The sequence below is a fragment of the Hordeum vulgare genome, chromosome 3H (genome assembly GCF_904849725.1).
Source record: "Hordeum vulgare subsp. vulgare chromosome 3H, MorexV3_pseudomolecules_assembly, whole genome shotgun sequence".
NCBI classification, from domain to species: domain Eukaryota; kingdom Viridiplantae; phylum Streptophyta; class Magnoliopsida; order Poales; family Poaceae; genus Hordeum; species Hordeum vulgare.
In genome coordinates this window covers 559909213-559918901 of record NC_058520.1, presented here as the reverse complement: position 1 = coordinate 559918901, position 9689 = coordinate 559909213, and positions in this window count along the sequence as shown.

The window sequence follows — 9689 nt, the reverse complement described above, 5'->3', positions numbered from 1 at the left end:
TTGATCAAACAAGCAAGGGCAGGGAGGTATAAGATTTCTCTAGCAGCACGACAGTGTGGCGGAAGTGGTGGTGGAGCTGTCCGTGCAGGGCTTCGCCAAGCACTACCGAAACCGATCTAGTGGATAAAACTGATCTAGAGGGAGATAGGGCTGCGTCGTGGCCTTTTAGGTGCGGCAGCCCTCTCTCCTCTCCACTATATATAAGGGGAAGGAAGGAGGGACGACGACCAAGAAAAGGAGGGGCGGAGGCCCTAGGGTTGGCTTTGCCACCCAAGTTAGGGTGGCGCCACCTCTTAGGGTTGGCCCTCCACCATCCCAACCGCATGGGCCTAGGTGGGGAGGGGAGCCCAGCCCATGAGGGGCTGGTGCGCACCCTGCTCAACCCATGTGGCTGGTGCGCACCCTTCTCAACCCATGTGGCCCCTCCGGGGCTGGTGGACCCCCAGTACCCTTCGGCACTCCCCGGTACACTACCGGTGACGTCCGAATTCCTTCCGGTGACCAACACGGAACTTCCCATATATTAATCTTCACCTCTGGACCATTCTGGAACTCCACGTGACATTCGGGATCTCATCCGGGACTTTGAACAACCTTCGGTCACCTACATACATAACTCAACAATACCAAATCATCACCGAACGTTAAGTGTGCAGACCTTGCGAGTTCGATAACTATGCAGACATGACTAAGACACTGTCAGGTCAATAACCAATAGTGGAACTTGTATGCCCATATTGGCTCCTATATATTCTACAAATATCTATAACGGTCGAACCACGATGTCAAGGATTCAACCAATCCCGTATGCAGTTCTCTTTGTCCATTGGTATGTTACTTGCCTGAGATTCGATCATCGGTATCTGCATACCTAGTTCAATCTCGTTACCGACAAGTCTCTTTACTCGTTCCGAAACACAAGATCCCTTGACTAACTCCTTAGTCAGATTTCTTGCAAACTTATTGTGATGTTGTATTACCGAGTGGGCCTCGAGATACCTCTCTGTCACACAGACTGACAAATCCCAGTCTTAATCCATGCCAACTCCACAGACACCTTCGGACATACTTGTAGAGCATATTTATAGTCACCCAATTACGTTGTGATCTTTGATATGCACAAGGCATTCCTCTGGTGTGAGTGGGTTGCATGATCTCATGGTCATAGGAACAGATACATTGACATGTAGAAAGCAATATCACTAAACTAGATACGACCAAACGCTATGCTTAAGGTTTTGTTCTTGTCCATCACATCATTCTCCTAATGATGTGATCCCGTTATCAAATGACCACTCATGTCTATGGCTAGGAAATCTTAGCCATCTTTGATCAACGAGATAGTCCAATAGAGGCATACTAGGGACACTTTGTTGTCTATGTACCCACACATGTATTTTAGTTTCCAATCAATACAATTATAGCATGGATAATCAACGATTATCATGAACAAGGAAATATAATAATAACCTGTTTAGTATTGCCTCTAGGGCATATTTCCAACATGCACGGGTCTGTCCCACCGAGTGGTTTCACGTGGTCCCACCGAAGTTTGCATAAACGTGTGTACCCGTTTTATTTGTGGTGCTGCCTATATATATCCCCACCCACTCCACCAACTCTGAGAGAGCAACTAGAGCGAAGCATACACTTCTCATGTCCATTTTTTGAGAGACAACTCTATATCCTTGTGTTGAGATCAAAGGGATTCCACTCCAACCATAGAACTTTGATCTCTATCCACCTCAATTGCTTTCCACCCAAACCCCTCTCCTACCACATAGCCAAAATCTGTGAGAGAGTGTTTGAGTTTTTAGGGGGCTATCTTTTGAAGCACAAGAGAAAGGAGTTCATCATCGACTATGTCTACCTTTTGGAAAGTGGTGTCAACTAGATTGGTTAGGTGTCACTTGGGAGCCTCCAATTCATGTGGAGTGAACCATCGGTTTATAAGGGAAAGAAGATCGTCTACTTCATGAAAATATACCCGAGTGAGGCTAAGACATGGTGGAATAGGCAAGTTTGCTTTTTTGTGGACCCTTTGTCAGTGGAGCCCTACGTGGACTCACTCAAGCATTATCCTTTGTGGATTTAGGCGTCCATCAACGTGGATGTATGACAACACCACCTATCAGAACCATGGGAAAAATCTTCGTGTCCCCATAGAGTTTGCATATCTCCAAATCCTTCCTATATTTACTAGAACTTGCAAAGTTGGTACTTTCTGCTCCTGCTTTATTAGCCTTGCATGTGTAGGGTGTTTGTAGAATTGCTAAAATCTGCCAAGAAATAAACTATGGAAAATGCTAGGTTTTTATTTGGCAAGTAGTCTAATCATGCCCTGTCTAGGCCTACTTATGATTATACACATCCCCGTAGTAAAGAAATTCATTTCTAATAGCATGATGCACGATTGACATAGTGGAGGGTTTTTTCTCCCTCTCCACGAGAAAGAGACCTTCACCTCGTTCTTAGCACTGTTGTGTTAAAAAACCAGAGTCATTCCCCACAAAAGCGATGCCACACATCCAAAATATGGTAAACAAGAACCATGGAAAGAAAAATCCAAGATCTTCCTCGACCTAGATGATGGTCTACAAGACACACATGACCGTTTAGTAAACTTTTTGTAAGTATCCATTTATTTATCGTTCACAACGAGGAATGATATGTTCATTTTGCATCATGATTTACTATTAATATTTATATTGTTTTTGGTCATTATTCCACTTCGTGATACAATTATAATGCCTTTTCTCTCTTAATTTGTAAGATCTACACAAAGAGGGAAATTGCCAGAAACTGGAATTCTGGACATGAAAGCCATGGAAAAAGCTTGAAATTTTCTGGTCCGAATGACCTAAAACTTTATGAGATTTTTTATGGAATATATTAAAATTATTGGAGCAAAGAAATACCAGAGGGGAGCCACCTATTGCTCCCAAGCAACAGGGTGCACCCACCCCCTAGACGCGCCCTGATGACTTAGGAGGCCCACATGCTGCCTCTGGTGCACCTCTTCTGCTATATGAGGTGTTTTGATCTAGAAAAATAAGGAAGTAAATTTTTGGGATGAAGCGCCGCTGTTTCGAGGCAGAAACATGGTGAGGATCCCTTTTTCTCTCCAAGAGAGCGGTTCTGCCGGGGAAACTTCCCTCTGGGAGGCAGAAATCAAAGCCATTGTCATCACCAACGCGTCCTCCTTTGTGGGAAGACCAATATTCATCAACATCTTCACCAACACCATCTCATATCAAATCGTAGTTCATCTCTTGTGTTCAAACTTTGTCTCAAAACTTCAGATTGATACCTGGGGGTTGTTAGTAGTCTTGATTACATCATGTAGTTGATGCTTGTTGGTTTACTTGGTAGAAGATAATATGTTCAAATCCTTTATCATATTCATTATACCTCTGATCTTGAACATGGTGATAATTTGTGAGTAGTTGCTTTTGTTCTCGAGGACATGGGATAAGTCTTGCTATAAGTAATCATGTGAAATCTATATTCGTTTGATATTTTGATGATATGTATGTTGTTGCTTCCTATAGTAGTGTCATGCGAAAATGGACTACATAACACTTAACCATCCTTGGGACTAAGGTAAGGTAGTGTGGAGTAATAAGTGGATGATGGGTTGCTAGATTGACAGAAGGTTAAACCCTAATTTATGCGTTATTTCGTAAGGGGCTGATTTGGATCCACATGTTTCATGCTATGGTTAGATTTATCTTAATTATTATTTTGTAGTTGCAAATGCTTGCGAGAGGGGGTAATAATAAGTGGGTTGATTTTTCAAGTAAGAACAACACCCAAGCACCGGTCCACCCACATATAAAATTATCAAAGTAACGAATGTGAATCAACTCAACATGATGAACGTGACTAGATGGAAATTCCCATGTGTCCTCAGGAGCGCTTTACTTTATATAAGAGAACTTTCAGTCTTGTCCTTTGCTATAAAAGGATTGGGCCACCTTGCTGCTGTTAGAAATACGCCCTATAGGCAATAATAATTTGGTTATTATCATATTTCCTTGTTCATGATAATTGTGCATTATCCATGCTATAATTGTATTGATTGGAAATTAGATACATGTGTGGGTATATAAACAACATCGTGTCCCTAGTGAGCATCTACTAGACTAGCTCGTTGATCAACTATGGTTAAGGTTTCCTAACCATAGACATGAGTTATAATTTGATAAAGGGATCACATCATTAGGAGAATGATGTGATGGACAATACTCAACCATAAGCATTGCATTTGGTCATGTCACGGAGTTTATTGCTATTGCTTTCTGCATGTCAAGTATTTGTTCCTAAGACCATGGGATCATGCAACTTCCTGACACCGGAGGAATGGCTTGTGTGTATCAAATGTCACAACGTAGCTGGGTGATCATAAATATGCTCCACAGATATCGTCGAGGGTATGTGTTGGGTTGGCATGGATCAAGACTAGGATTCGTCACTCCGTTTGACGGAGAGGTATCCCGGGGCCCTCTTGGTAATACAACATCACAAGAAGCTTACAACCAATGTGATTAAAGAGTTAGTCACGTGATCTTTGATATGTCTCCAACGTATCTATAAATTTTGATGGTTCCACGCTATTATCTTGTCAAACTTTGGATGTTTTGTACGCCTTTTATATCTTTTTTTGGACTAACTTATTAACTCAGTGCCAAGTGCCAGTTCCTGTTTTTTCCATGTTTTTGACCCTTTTCAGAGGAGGATTTTAAACGGTGTCCAAACAGAATAAAACTTCCGAAAAGATTTTTTCCGGAACAGAAGATACGCGCCAGAATTAAGAACCAAGGCAGGGGCCAACAGGGGACCCCACAAGCCCCCTAGGCACGGCCAGGGGGATGCCCCTAGCAGGCTTGTGGGCCCCCTGTGGCACGTCTGCCCTACCTCTTCCACCTATAAATTCAGAAAAATTCCAAAACTGTGCGAGAGATCCACGAAAATACTTTTCTGCCGCCACAAGCTTCTGTCTCTGCAAGATCCCATCTGGGGCACGTTCTGGTGCCCTCTCGGAGGGGGGATTCGGATACGGAGGGCTTCTTCATCAACACCATGACCTCTCCGATGATGCGTGAGTAGTTCACCATAGACCTTCGGGTCCATAGCTAGTATCTAGATGGCTTCTTCTCTCTCTTGGATCTTCAATACAAAGTTCTCCATGATCTTCGTGGAGATCTATCCGATGTAATCTTCTTTTGCGGTGTGTTTGTCGAGATCCGATGAATTGTGGATTTATGATCATATTATCTATGAATCTTATTTGAGTTTCTTCTGATCTCTCTTATGCATGATTTCATATCCTTGTAATTCTCTTCGAGTTGTGGGTTTTGTTTGGCCAACTTGATCTATGATTCTTGCAATGGGAGAAGTGCTTGGTTTTGGGTTCATACCGTGCGGTGACCTCACCCAGTGATAGAAGGGGTAGCAAGGCACGCATCGTGTTGTTGCCATCAAGGGTAAAAAGATGGGGTTTTCATCATTGGTTTGAGTTTATCCCTCTACATCATGTCATCTTGCTTAAAGCGTTACTCTGTTTGTCATGAACTCAATACACTAGATGCATGCTGGATAGCGGTCGATGTGTGGAGTAATAGTAGTAGATGCCGAAAGTATCGTCTACTTGTCTCAGACGTGATGCCTATATGTATGATCATTGCCTTAGATATCGGCATGACTTTGCGCGGTTCTATCAGTTGCTCGATAGTAATTTTTTCACCCACCGTAATATTTTCTATTTTGAGAGAAGCCTCTAGTGAACACTATGGCCCCCGGATCTACTTCACACCATATTTTTAGTCTTACTCTTTTACTTCGTTGCACTTTCCGCCTTCAGATCTCACTTTGCAATCAATCTTGAAGGGATTGACAACCCCTTTATAGCGTTCGGTGCAAGCTCTTTTGTGTTTGTGCAGGTACTTTGGACTTGACGCGATTCTCCTACTGGATTCATACCTTGGTTCTCAAACTGAGGGAAATACTTACTGCTCCTGTGCTGCATCACCCTTTCCTCTTCAAGGGAAAAACCAACGCAAGCTCAAGAGGCAGCAATCTTGTATTACGGAACGAGTAAGGAGACTTGTTGGTAATTAGATTGAACTAGGTAAGGACATACCGACGGTCGAATCTCGAGCAAGTAACATACCGCTGGACAAAGGGAACTACATACGGGATTGATTGAATCCTTGGCATCATGGTTCGACTGATAAAGATCTTCGTGGAATAGGTGGGACCCAATATGGCATCCAGGTACCGCTATTGGTTATTGACCGGGGAGGTGTCTCAGTAATGTCCACATGATTCTCGAACACGTAGGGTCAACACGCTTAAAGTTTAGTAATGATATAGTATTGTTGGTTTATGTAGATTGGTGACCGAATGTTGTTCGGAGTCCCGGATGAGATCTCGGACATCACGAGGAGATCCAGAATGGTCCAGTAGTAAAATTTATATATGGGAAGTCATATTTTGGCTATCGAAAAAGTTTCATTTTTCTCCGATGTTGTATCAGGAAGCTTCTAGAATTTCTAGAAGGTTCCAAAAACTTCCAGAGGAATTCGGAAGTCCATCAAGGATTCCACCACATCCCAAGGTTTGCATCAGCTCAGGGGAGGCGCCCCAGCCTTATTGGGCTAAGCGCACATGTCCCTCAATGCCCATGCAGTTGGGAAAGGTGGAAAGTCCACCTTTGCATGGAAGGAAAGGAGGAGGGCTAGGATTCCACCTCCTCCCCCTTGGCTGCGCCCTAGGGCTTGGAGGGGTTGTTCCCCACTCCCCTCCACCTATATATAGAATGTAGGGGTGCCCCAAGAGTATACACCAAGCCCTTGGCGCCCCTCTCTGTCCCTAAATCGTTTTCTCCTTCGTTTGCGGTTTCGATAGCGCTCGGCATAGCCCTGCCAGGATAGCACCACCACCGCTGCCACCACGCCGGCGTGTTGCTGGATAACTCTATTACTCCAACCTCGCTCGATGGATCGAGATGGTGGAGACGTCATCGAGCCGCACGTGTGCTGAACACGGAAGTGTCGTCCGTTCGGCACTAGATCGGGATGGATCGTGATTTGATCATGAAGACGTACGACTACATCAACCGCATTATATATGCTTCCACTTAGAGATCTACAAGGGTATGTAAATACACTCCACCTCTCATAGCTATGCATCACCATGGATAGATCGTGCGTGTGCGTATGATTGTTTTTGTTTCTCATGCAACGTTCCACGGGGGTGCATCATGAGCTAGGTCTATGCGTAGATGATACACACGAGTAGAACACAAAGTGGTTGTGGGTGTTGATGTTCAGATTGTTTACTTCCTTAGTCTTATCTTGATTTGGCGGTATTGTGTGATGAAGAGGCTCGGACCAACCTTACTTTCCATTCACAAGAGACCGGTTCCACTAACTCACATGTAACTTGGTTGCATAAAGGTGACTGGTGGGTGTCTGTTTCTCCCACTTTAGTTGAAATGGATTTGACAGAGGTGGTCCTTGTACAAGGTTAAATATCAACTTGAATATCACCATTGTGGATTTTCGTTGGTAAGAAAGGTTCTTGGTAGTTACCCATAGCAGCCACATAAAACTTGAAACAACAAATTAGAGGACGTCTAACTTGTTTTTAGAGGGCGTGTTGTGATGTGATATGGCCAAAGACATGATTTGATATGTGTGATGTATGAGATGATCATGTTTTGTATAATTATCATGACTTGCATGTCGATGAGTACGTCGACCAACATGAGCCATAGGGTCGTCTTTAATTTATTTGTGTCATTTGCTTTCCTTTATCGCTATGAGTTAGCAATAGATGTAGAAGCAATAGTTGGTGCGACGACCACATGGCGACATGATGATGGAGATCATGGTATCATGCCAGTGACGATGGAGGTCATGCCGGTGCTTTGGAGATGGAGATCAAAAGCACACGATAATGATGGCCATACCACATCAATTATATGATTTTCATGTGATGTTTATCTTTTACGCATCTTATTTTGCTTAGGACGATAATAGCATTATAAAATGATCCCTCACTAAAATTTCAAGATAAAATTGTATTCTCCCCAAGTATGCACCGTTGAGAAAGTTGATCGTTTTGAACCCTGTCGTGATGGTTTATGACCCACAAGTATAGGGGATCTATCATAGTCCTTTCGGTAAGTAAGAGTGTCGAACCAAACGAGGAGCAGAAGGAAATGACAAGCGGTTTTCAGTAAGGTATTATTTGCAAGCACTGAAATTATCTGTAACAGATAGTTTTGTCATAAGGTAAGTTGTAAAGGGTAGCAAGTAACAATTGTAACAAAGGTGCAGAAAGGTGGCCCAATCCATTTTGTAGCAAAGGACAAACCTGGACAAACTCTAATATAAAGCAAAGCGCTCCCGAGGACACATGGGAATTTCTATCAAGCTAGTTTTCATCATGCTCATATGATTCACGTTCGTTACTTTGATAAATTGATATGTGGGTGGACCGGTGCTTGGGTGTTGCCCTTACTTGGACAAACATCCCACTTATGAGTAACCTCTATCGCAAGAATCCAGAACTACGAAAGAAGAATTAAGATAAATCTAACCATAGCATGAAACATATGGATCCAAATCACCCCCTTACGAAGCAACGCATAAACTAGGGTTTAAGCTTCTGTAAATCTAGCAACCCATCATCTACTCATTAATTCCCAATGCCATACCCTAGGCCCAAATAATGGTGAAGTGTCATGTAGTCGACGTTCACATGACACCACTAGAGGAGAGACAACATACATCTCATCAAAATATCGAACAAATACCAAATTCACATGATTACTTATAGCAAGACTTATCCCATGTCCCCTGGAACAAACGTAACTACTCACAAAGCATATTAATGTTCATAATCATTGGAGTATTAATAATCACTAAGGATCTAAACATATGATCTTCCACCAAGTAAACCAACTAGCATCAACTACAAGGAGTAATCAACACTACTAGCAACCCCCAGGTACCAATCTGAGGTTTGAGACAAAGATCGGACACAAGAGATGAACTACGGTTTGGAGAGGAGATGGTGATGATGAAGATGTTGATGGAGATTGACCCCCTCTCGATGAGAGGATTGTTGGTGACGACGATGGCTTCGATTTCCCCCTCCGGGAGGGAAGTTTCGCCGGCAGAATAGCTCCGTCGGAGCTCTAGATTGGTTCTCTTGAAGTTCCGCCTCGAGATGGTGGCGCTTTGTCCCGAAAGCTCTCCTCTGATTGTTTTAGGTCAAAACCCTTCTTATAGAAGAAGAGGCACTGGAGGCCTGTCGGGGGGCTCACAAGCTTGCAGGGCGCGGCCTGGGGGGTAGGCCGCGCCCCTGGCTTGTGACCTCCTGGTGGGTCCCCTCTGGTATTTCTTTCGCCCAATATTTTTTACATATTCCAAAACAATTCTCCATAACTTTTCAGGACTTTTGGAGTTGTGCAGAATAGGTGTCCTAGATTTGCTCCTTTTCCAGTCCAGAATTCCAGCTGCCGACATTCTCCCTCTTCATGTAAACCTTGTAAAATAAGAGAGAAAAGGCATAAGTATTGTACCATAATGTGTATTAACAGCCCATGATGCAATAAATATCTATATAAAAACATGATGCAAAATGGACGTATCAACTCCCCCAAGCTTAGACCTCGC